The 11419-nt window shown below is 43.8% G+C and overlaps 1 long non-coding RNA gene across 1 annotated transcript in view; it reads left to right on the forward strand.

Moving 5' to 3' along the window:
- The window catches only part of LOC311114962, a 40097-nt gene extending 28904 nt beyond the window's left edge, over nucleotides 1-11193 (forward strand). Inside the window, exon 3 of the long non-coding RNA XR_014611173.1 lies at nucleotides 10966-11193. This is a non-coding gene — a long non-coding RNA (uncharacterized lncRNA). The remainder of the gene's footprint in view (nucleotides 1-10965) is intronic.
- The last annotated feature ends 226 nt before the right edge of the window (nucleotides 11194-11419 follow it).

Raw genomic sequence — 11419 nt, forward strand, 5'->3', positions numbered from 1 at the left:
AAGACATTGATTCATATTATATCATACAAGCCAACATTCAAGGCAACACTTTTTTGTAAATAATTATCAAATAAATGTCCACACCTTTAAATACCAAATAGAAAGGTAATTTTACATGAAGTAAAATTGTGTGACCTGCTTCAGTTCTTTAACATTTTTATGGTAGTTGAAGAAGTTACAAATGTTTTACTTTAGCAAATCAGTCACTTTAAATATTCTACATGAAGGTAGGGTAGACCGGGGTAATGGTTTCGAGATATATATGTTTTTTGCATAACAATATTATTCATCTAACTTAAATCATATTGTCATAATAAACTAAAGCCTAAAAGTGTTACTTTGTTCCCCAGTCTCCCCTACTCTTACTGAGAAAAGGCCTCCTCAACTGGAGAATCTACAGCTGCTGAGGTGTTAATCAGCCCAGTGCTGCTCTGACCACAGTGTTGTTAGGAAACACATTTTTTAACACTACATACACAGCCTTGTCAACTCTAACTGTGAACTACTTCTATTACTGGAAATAAACTCAGCAGTGGTCAGACCACAGAATACACCAACATAAACAACACCAGTAAATTAAACATCCAAGAGAGACGGAGGAAGAGAGATGGAGGATAGAGAAGGGGGAGAGAGACGGGGAGAGAGACGGGGGATAGAGAAGGGGGGAGAGAGATGGAGGATGAGAGATGGAGGATAGAGAAGGGGGAGAGAGACGGAGGATAGAGAAGGAGGAAGAGATGGAGGATAGAGAAGGGGTGAGAGAGACGGAGGATAGAGAAGGGGTGAGAGAGACGGAGGATAGAGAAGGGGTGAGAGAGACGGAGGATAGAGAAGGGGAAGAGAGACGGAGGATAGAGGAGAGAGAGAGACGGAGGATAGAGGAGAGAGAGAGACGGAGGATAGAGGAGGGAGAGAGACGGAGGATAGAGAAGGGGTGAGAGAGACGGAGGATAGAGAAGGGGTGAGAGAGACGGAGGATAGAGAAGGGGGGAGAGAGACAGAGGATAGAGAAGGGGTGAGAGAGACGGAGGATAGAGAAGGGGGGAGAGACGGAGGAAGAGAGATGGAGGATAGAGAAGGGGAAGAGAGATGGAGGATAGAGAAGGGGGGAGAGAGACGGAGGATAGAGAAGGGGGGAGAGAGACGGAGGATAGAGAAGGGGTGAGAGAGACGGAGGATAGAGAAGGGGGGAGAGAGACGGAGGAAGAGAGATGGAGGATAGAGAAGGGGAAGAGAGATGGAGGATAGAGAAGGGGGGAGAGAGACGGAGGATAGAGGAGAGAGAGAGATGGAGGATAGAGAAGGGGGGAGAGAGACGGAGGAATAGAAGGGGGGAGAGAGACGGAGGAATAGAAGGGGGGAGAGAGACGGAGGATAGAGAAGGGGGGAGAGAGACAGAGGATAGAGAAGAAGGAAGAGAGACGGAGGATAGAGAAGGGGGGAGACAGACTGAGGATAGAGAAGGGATGAGAGAGATGGAGGATAGAGAAGGGGGGAGAGAGTCGGAGGATAGAGAAGGGGTGAGAGAGACGGAGGATAGAGAAGGGGAGAGAGAGAAGGGGAGAGAGAGGAGGAATAGAGACGGAGGAATAGAGAAGGGGGGAGAGAGAAGGAGGAAGAGAGACGGAGGATGGAGAAGGAGGAAGAGAGATGGAGGATAGAGAAGGTGGGTGGAACATTTAGTCATTACTTTTAACCTGTATATACAGTGGGGAGAACAAGTATTTGATACACTGCCGATTTTGCAGGTTTTCCTACTTACAAAGCATGTAGAGGTCTGTAATTTATATCATAGGTACACTTCAACTCTGAGAGACGGAATCTAAAACAAAAATCCAGAAAATCATATTGTATGATTTTTAAGTAATTAATTTGCATTTTATTGCATGACATAAGTATTTGATACATCAGAAAAGCAGAACTTAATATTTGGTACAGAAACCTTTGTTTGCAATTACAGTGATCATACGTTTCCTGTAGGTCTTGACCAGGTTTGCACACACTGCAGCAGGGATTTTGGCCCACTCCTCCATACAGACCTTCTCCAGATCCTTCAGGTTTCGGGGCTGTCGCTGGGCAATACGGACTTTCAGCTCCCTCCAAAGATTTTCTATTGGGTTCAGGTCTGGAGACTGGCTAGGCAACTCCAGGACCTTGTGATGCTTCTTACGGAGCCACTCCTTAGTTGCCCTGGCTGTGTGTTTCGGGTCGTTGTCATGCTGGAAGACCCAGCCACGACCCATCTTCAATGCTCTTACTGAGGGAAGGAGGTTGTTGGCCAAGATCTCGCGATACATGGCCCATCCATCCTCCCCTCAATACGGTGCAGTCGTCCTGTCCCCTTTGCAGAAAAGCATCCCCAAAGAATGATGTTTCCACCTCCATGCTTCACGGTTGGGATGGTGTTCTTGGGGTTGTACTCATCCTTCTTCTTCCTCCAAACACGGCGAGTGGAGTTTAGACCAAAAAGCTCTATTTTTGTCTCATCAGACCACATGACCTTCTACCATTCCTCCTCTGGATCATCCAGATGGTCATTGGCAAACTTCAGACGGGCCTTGACATGCGCTGGCTTGAGCAGGGGGACCTTGCGTGCTCTGCAGGATTTTAATCCATGACGGCGTAGTGTGTTACTAATGGTTTTCTTTGAGACTGTGGTCCCAGCTCTCTTCAGGTCGTTGACCAGGTCCTGCCGTATAGTTCTGGGCTGATCCCTCACCTTCCTCATGATCATTGATGCCCCATGACGTGAGATCTTGCATGGAGCCCCAGACCGAAGGTGATTGACCGTCATCTTGAACTTCTTCCATTTTCTAATAATTGCGCCAACAGTTGTTGCCTTCTCACCAAGCTGCTTGCCTATTGTCCTGTAGCCCATCCCATCCTTGTGCAGGTCTACAATTTTATCCCTGATGTCCTTATACAGCTCTCTGGTCTTGGCCATTGTGGAGAGGTTGGAGTCTGTTTGATTGAGTGTGTGGACAGGTCTTTTTATACAGGTAACGAGTTCAAACAGGTGCAGTTAATACATGTAATGAGTGGAGAACAGGAGGGCTTCTTAAAGAAAAACTAACAGGTCTGTGAGAGCCGGAATTCTTACTGGTTGGTAGGTGATCAAATACTTACAGTTAGGGAAAAAAGTATTTGATCCCCTGCTGATTTTGTATGTTTGCCCATTGACAAAGACATGATCAGTCTATAATTTTAATGGTAGGTTTATTTGAACAGTGAGAGACAGAATAACAACAACAAAAATCCAGAAAAACACATGTCAAAAATGTTATAAATTGATTTGCATTTCAATGAGGGAAATAAGTATTTGACCCCTCTGCAAAACATGACTTAGTACTTGGTGGCAAAGCCCTTGTTGGCAATCACAGAGGTCAGACGTTTCTTGTAGTTGGCCACCAGGTTTGCACACATTTCAGGAGGGATTTTGTTCCACTCCTCTTTGCAGATCTTCTCCAAGTCATTAAGGTTTCGAGGCTGACGTTTGGCAACTCAAACCTTCAGCTCCCTCCACAGATTTTTTATGGGATTAAGGTCTGGAGACTGGCTAGGACACTCCAGGACCTTAATGCGCTTCTTCTTGAGCCACTCCTTTGTTGCCTTAGCCGTGTGTTCTGGGTCATTGTCATGCTGGAATACCTATCCACGACCCATTTTCAATGCCCTGGCTGAGGGAAGGAGGTTCTCACCCAAGATGTGATGGTACATGGCCTCGTCCCATCGTCCCTTTGATGCGGTGAAGTTGTCCTGTCCCCTTAGCAGAAAAACACCCCCAAAGCATAATGTTTCCACCTCCATGTTTGACGGTGGAGATGGTGTTCTTGGGATCATAGGCAGCATTCCTCCTCCTCCAAACACGGCGAGTTGAGTTGATGCCAAAGAGCTCGATTTTGGTCTCATCTGACCACAACACTTTCACCCAGTTCTCCTCTGAATCATTCAGATGTTCATTGGCAAACTTCAGACGGCCCTGTATATGTGCTTTCTTGAGCAGAGGGACCTTGCGGGTGCTGCAGGATTTCAGTCCTTCACGGCGTAGTGTGTTACCAATTGTTTTCTTGGTGACTATGGTCCCAGATGCCTTGAGATCATTGACAAGATCCTCCCATGTAGTTCTGGGCTGATTCCTCACCGTTTTCATGATCATTGCAACTCCACGAGGTGAGATCTTGCATGGAGCCACAGGCCGAGGGAGATTGACAGTTATTTTGTGTTTATTCCATTTGCGAATAATTGCACCAACTGTTGTCACCTTCTCACCAAGCTGCTTGGCGATGGTCTTGTAGCCCATTCCAGCCTTGTGTAGGTCTACAATCTTGTCCCTGACATCCTTGGAGAGCTCTTTGGTATTGGCCATGGTGGAGAGTTTGGAATCTGATTGATTGATTGCTTCTGTGGACAGGTGTCTTTTATACAGGTAACAAGCTGAGATTAGGAGCACTCCCTTTAAGAGTGTGCTCCTAATCTCAGCTCACCTGGGAGCCAGAAATCTTTCTGATTGAGAGGGGGTCAAATACTTATTTCCCTCATTAAAATGCATTTTCAATTTATAACATTTTTGACATGCGTTTTTCTGGATTTTGTTGTTGTTATTCTGTCTCTCACTGTTCAAATAAACCTACCATTAAAAATATAGACTGATAATTTCTTTGTCAGTGGGCAAACGTACAAAATCAGCAGGGGATCAAATACTTTTTTCCCTCACTGTATATACTGTCTCTCTGTCCATCTCTCTGTCTCTCTCTCTCTCTCCTCTCAGTGTGTAAGTTCGTCAGTATTGAGATGAAGTCTGCCTTCGAGGAGACGGGCAACACCAAGGAATTAGTTTATAATGAAAATATTGTTTGAGATAAAAAATATTATTAATCTATGCAAAAAACATACATATCTCGGCACCATTACACACTACGTATGTTCCTAGGATATACCAGTCGTTTATAATTCAACCAAAAGTGACGGACATTAAATGTTACAATTGACCCAGTAGGTGAATGTTCCACAGATCAATCATTTAAAAAAAGGAGAGGCGGCAAGTATATTTACTTTAGGGCCTCAAACCACTTTTTTTGTCAATAAAACTAAAAGTAATTAATTGACCAGGTCCTGCCGTATAGTTCTGGGCTGATCCCTCACCTTCCTCATGATCATTGATGCCCCACGAGGTGAGATCTTGCATGGAGCCCCAGACCGAAGGTGATTGACCGTCATCTTGAACTTCTTCCATTTTCTAATAATTGCGCCAACAGTTGTTGCCTTCGCACCAAGCTGCTTGCCTATTGTCCTGTAGCCCATCCCATCCTTGTGCAGGTCTACAATTTTATCCCTGATGTCCTTACACAGCTCTCTGGTCTTGGCCATTGTGGAGAGGTTGAAGTCTGTTTGATTGAGTGTGTGGACAGGTGTCTTTATATACAGGTAACGAGTTCAAGCAGGTGCAGTTAATACAGGTAATGAGTGGAGAACAGGAGGGCTTCTTGAAGAAAAACTAACAGGTCTGTGAGAGCCGGAATTCTTACTGGTTGGTAGGTGATCAAATACTTATGTCATGCAATAAAATGCAAATTAATTACTTAAAAATCATACAATGTGATTTTCTGGATTTTTGTTTTAGATTCCGTCTCTCACAGTTGAAGTGTACCTATGATAAAAATTACAGACCTCTACCTGCTTTGTAAGTAGGAAAAACTGCAAAATTGGCAGTGTATCAAATACTTGTTCTCCCCACTGTATATTTTAATTTCTATATCAGTTCCCCATTCTAAAGTAGAACCGTAATTGTACTTGCAGAAATATTGTCCAGAAATGACCTCATTGGACAGAAATGGGCACTCCTCCCCACAGTCATGAGTTAACGCAGATAATGTTTCCCTGAAACAAAGGATTTCTGTAGTTTCATGAAATAAGACAGATTCATAGTACAGTGGGGGAAAAAAGTATTTAGTCAGCCACCAATTGTGCAAGTTCTCCCACTTAAAAAGATGAGAGAGGCCTGTAATTTTCATCATAGGTACACGTCAACTATGACAGACATAGTTGCACAATTGGTGGCTGACTAAATACTTTTTTTCCCCACTGTATATCATACATCATACAAGCCAACATTCATGGCAACACTTTATGTAAATAATTATCATATAAATGTCCACACCTTTAAATACCAAATAGAAAGGTAATTTTACATGAAGTAAAATTGTGTGACCTGCTTCAGTTCTTTAAAATGTTTATGGTAGTTGAAGAAGTTACAAATGTTTTACTTAAACAAATCAGTCACTTTAAATATTCTACATGAAGGTAGGGTAGCCTGGGGAACAAAGTAACACAGGGTCAGTTGTAACCGCTAAATAACTCCAATTAGAAACCACTTAAAGCTCTAATTCAAGGTGCTAATGCTTGGTTAGTGTCTCTACATGCCCAAGAGGTTTTGTTTAAATCCATTAATTACTTTTAGTTTTATTGACAAAAAAAGTGGTTTGAGGCACTAAAGTAAATATACTTGCCGCCTCTCCTTTTTTAAAATGATTGATCTGTGGAACATTCGCCTACTGGGTCAATTGTAACATTTAATGTCCGCCACTTTTGGTTGAATTGGAAACGACTGGTATAACCTAGGAACATACTTAGTGTGTAATGGTGCCGAGATATATATGTTTTTTGCATAACAATATTATTCATCTAACTTAAATCATATTGTCATAATAAGCAAAAGCCTAAAAGTGTTACTTTGTTCCCCAGTCTCCCCTACTCTTACTGAGAAAAGGCCTCCTCAACTGGAGAATCTACAGCTGCCATCTTTTTTTTTCCAGTAAGTGTGTTAGAGGTAAAATCATAGGTGGAAAGTTGATTGACATTTGATTGCTTTCTCCATTTAATTCAGTTGTAAACAGTATACAGTATACTCCCGAGTGGCGCAGTGGTCTAAGGCAGTGCTAGCTGTGCCACTAGAGATCCTGGTTCGAATCCAGGCTCTGTCGTAGCCGGCAGCGACCGGGAGACCCATGGGGCGGTGCACAATTGGCCCATCGTCGTCCAGGGTAGGGGAATGGCCGGCAGGGATGTAGCTCAGTTGGTAGAGCATGGTGTTTGCAACGCCAGGGTTGTGGGTTCGATTCCCACGGGGGGCCAGTATGAAAAAATTAATAAAATAAATAATGTATGCACTCTCTGGATAAGAGCGTCTGCTAAATGACTAAAATGTAAATGTAAACATCTTCCTCCATTTCATCCAGTTATACACACATCTTCCTCCATTTCATAAAGTTGTACACATCTTCCTCAGGATCAAGCGAATCAGTTCCTGTGGAATTTTTTACAAGGCACTTAGTACTTCACTAAGTAGGTTTACATCAAACCTTTTTATGTGGGTAAAGTACATTTCATGACCGGCCTGATGGAAAAAGAAAATGTTTTGGTAAACTTTCAAAATGTTGAGAAAACTAAATACGCTAGACAGGGTGGGATCTTTTTGTGTCAGTAAAATTAATCATGCTAGAAATGTTGGTGGAAGCACTTTTATGCACAAATATTGATGTAGTCACCATCATATCGAAGTAAACTTGGAGTCACACAATGACATTATGGAGTATTGTGTGTAGGCCAGTAACAAAAGACGGAGGAAGAGAGACGGAGGATAGAGAAGGGGGGAGAGAGAGGAAGTTAACGCTTGGTCGGAAATGGGTCTTCCAAATGGACAATGACCCCAAAGTTGTACACATCTTCCTCCATTTCATAAAGTTGTACACATCTTCCTCCATTTCATTCAAATGTATACATATCTGTAATTAATGTGAGGCCTTTATGAGACATCATACTAAATATTTTGACTTGCTGGTCAAGGGAAATGCAAGTGTTACTTCTTTGAGTTGCTGAGTCAGAGGCGCTAAGCCTTGTGGGATATTAATGAATGTGAACTCAGCAACCGTAATTCCAAAACAGTCCCACTGTTGGAATAGTGTGATGCGTAACTTCTGACCCACGCTATGCTGAGTAAAGGAATGTTTTTCTACCAAAACCAAAGTGTGGATGCAGTCACTTTTTAGAGCAGTCTAATCTTGTTAACCCAGAACTAAAATCTTGCATAATTAGGTTCTGGTCCGTACTTGTTAGAAACTGGGAGTTCCGGTTAGCGAAGTCTCCACCCTCGCAAAATATACGAGTTAAGGAAACAAATCTGAATACATTATTTTGCTGAACTGTCCCATTACAATTAATGAGTCACTACCATTTAAAGGCACAGTACAGTTTCAAGATGTTTAATTAGTTACTACCTTTAAAGGCCCAGTAAAGTTGCCGCCAAACAAAGTCACGTGTGAAAATAGTTCAGACTAAATCACTGGAAGCATTTAAAGGTTATACATGTAACATTTCTAGATGCAAATCATACATGTAACATTTCTAGATGCAAATCATACATGTAACATTTCTACCTTCAAATAAAAAGGTGGGAGAGAGGAGTGGGAGAAGGAGGGAGAGAGACGGAGGATAGAGAAGGAGGATAGAGAAGGGGGGGGGGAGACAGAGGATAAAGAAGGGGGGGGAGAGACGGAGGATAGAGAAGGGGGGGGAGAGACGGATGATAGAGAAGGGGGGGAGAGAGACGGAGGATAGAGAAGGGGGGGGAGAGAGACAGAGGATAGAGAGGGGGGGAGAGAGACGGAGGATAGAGAAGAAGGAAGAGAGACGGAGGATAGAGAAGGGGGGAGAGAGACGGAGGATAGAGAAGAAGGAAGAGAGACGGAGGATAGAGAAGGGGGGAGAGAGACGGAGGAAGAGAGACAGGGGGGAGAGAGACGGAGGAAGAGAGACAGGGGGGAGAGAGACGAAGGATAGAGAAGGGGGGAGAGAGACGGAGGTTAGAGAAGGGGGGAGAGAGACGGAGGTTAGAGAAGGGGGGAGAGAGACGGAGGTTAGAGAAGAAGGAAGAGAGACGGAGAATAGAGAAGGGGGGAGAGAGACGGAGGAAGAGAGACAGAGGATAGAGAAGGGGGGAGAGAGACGGAGGATAGAGAAGGGGGGAGAGACGGAGGATAGAGAAGGGGGGAGAGAGACGGAGGAAGAGAGACAGAGGATAGAGAAGGGGGGAGAGAGACGGAGGAAGAGAGACAGGGGGGAGAGAGACGGAGGATAGAGAAGGGGGGAGAGAGACGGAGGTTAGAGAAGGGGGGAGAGAGACGGAGGATAGAGAAGAAGGAAGAGAGACGGAGGATAGAGAAGGGGGGAGAGAGACGGAGGAAGAGAGACGGAGGATAGAGAAGGGGAGAGAGAGACGGAGGATAGAGAAGGGGAGAGAGAGAAGGGGGGAGAGACGGAGGAATAGAGAAGGGGGGAGAGAGAAGGGGGGAGAGAGAAGGAGGGAGAGAGAAGGAGGAAGAGAGACTGAGGATAGAGAAGGAGGAAGAGAGATGGAGGATAGAGAAGGTGGGTGGAACATTTAGTCATTACTTTTAACCTGTATATACAGTGGGGAGAACAAGTATTTGATACACTGCCGATTTTGCAGGTTTTCCTACTTACAAAGCATGTAGAGGTCTGTAATTTATATCATAGGTACACTTCAACTGTGAGAGACGGAATCTAAAACAAAAATCCAGAAAATCATATTGTATGTTTTTTAGTAATTAATTTGCATTTTATTGCATGACATAAGTATTTGATCACCTACCAACCAGTAAGAATTCCGGCTCTCACAGACCTGTTAGTTTTTCCTTCAAGAAGCCCTCCTGTTCTCCCACTCATTACCTGTATTAACTGCACCTGTTTGAACTCATTACCTGTATAAAAGACACCTGTCCACACACTCAATCAAACAGACTTCAACCTCTCCACAATGGCCAAGACCAGAGAGCTGTGTAAGGACATCAGGGATAAAATTGTAGACCTGCACAAGGATGGGATGGGCTACAGGACAATAGGCAAGCAGCTTGGTGCGAAGGCAACAACTGTTTGGCGCAATTATTAGAAAATGGAAGAAGTTCAAGATGACGGTCAATCACCCTCGGTCTGGGGCTCCATGCAAGATCTCACCCTCGTGGGGCATCAATGATCATGAGGAAGGTGAGGGATCAGCCCAGAACTATACGGCAGGACCTGGTCAATTAATTACTTTTAGTTTTATTGACAAAAAAAGTGGTTTGAGGCCCTAAAGTAAATATACTTGCCGCCTCTCCTTTTTAAAATGATTGATCTGTGGAACATTCACCTACTGGGTCAATTGTAACATTTAATGTCCGTCACTTTTGGTTGAATTATAAACGACTGGTATATCCTAGGAACATACGTAGTGTGTAATGGTGCTGAGATATGTATGTTTTTTGCATAGATTAATAATATTTTTTATCTCAATATTTTCATTATAAACTAAAGCCTAAAAGTGTTACTTTGTTCCCCAGTCTCCCCTACTCTTACTGAGGAAAGGCCTCCTCAACTGGAGAATCTACAGCTGCTGAGGTGTTAATCAGTCCAGTGCTGCTCTGACCACAGTGTTGTTAGGAAGCACATTTTCTAACACTACATACACAGCCTTGTCAACTCTAACTGTGAACTACTTCTATTAATGGAAATAAACTCAGCCGTGGTCAGACCACAGAATACACCAACATAAACGACACCAATAAATGACATCCATTATTTGCCATCTTCTGGATTCCAGTAAGTGTGTTAGAGGAGGAGTTTATGCAAATCAACCGTATCTGTCTTTCCACCTGAAGGAGGAGTCTCTGAAAACCTATTTAAAGCAGTCTGTCTTGTCTCAGCTCAGCAGGCTCCAGTCTACCAACTGGTCTCTGAAAACCTATTTAAAGCAGTCTGTCTTGTCTCAGCTCAGCAGGCTCCAGTCTACCAACTGGTCTCTGTAACTTCATCTTTGTCTCTGTGGTGTCCAGTCTTCAGGTGATGATGGAGGTATTGAATTATCTCTCTACTCTCCTCCTCCTCTCTCTCCTTCCTCCTTCTCTCTCTGAGGTGGTGAACAGTTTCCATCCAAACTGCATTGATTTCTTCCTGAATGGGACAACTCCAAATATCACGGGTATTTTGGTTGGTGGGACAGTCCAGAACCCGGACCGCTACAAACCGATTTGCCAGAAGTACAAGAACAGCTACAGGTTTGCAACTCTCTACGACACGACCAACAAGATCCCTGTGTTCTCAGCCTACACCTTCACTGGTTATATTAAGGGCGAAAGACGAGAGGAATGGATGATCGAGCCCCAGGTAGGCTTAATGTTTTGTCACATAACATAACATTTGTATTTGTTAACTGTCTGTGATATATAGCAGTAATGTTAACAGAATATAGAACTACCACTATAGAGGGTATAGAGACTTGATTGACTGTCTTGATTGTGGATCGTGACCCCCCCCCCCCCCACACACACACACACACCCCAAAGAGGGTTAATTGAAACAGAAAAGT

Source organism: Coregonus lavaretus (genome assembly GCF_964263955.1).
Source record: "Coregonus lavaretus genome assembly, contig: HAP1_SCAFFOLD_249, whole genome shotgun sequence".
Lineage (NCBI taxonomy): Eukaryota > Metazoa > Chordata > Actinopteri > Salmoniformes > Salmonidae > Coregonus > Coregonus lavaretus.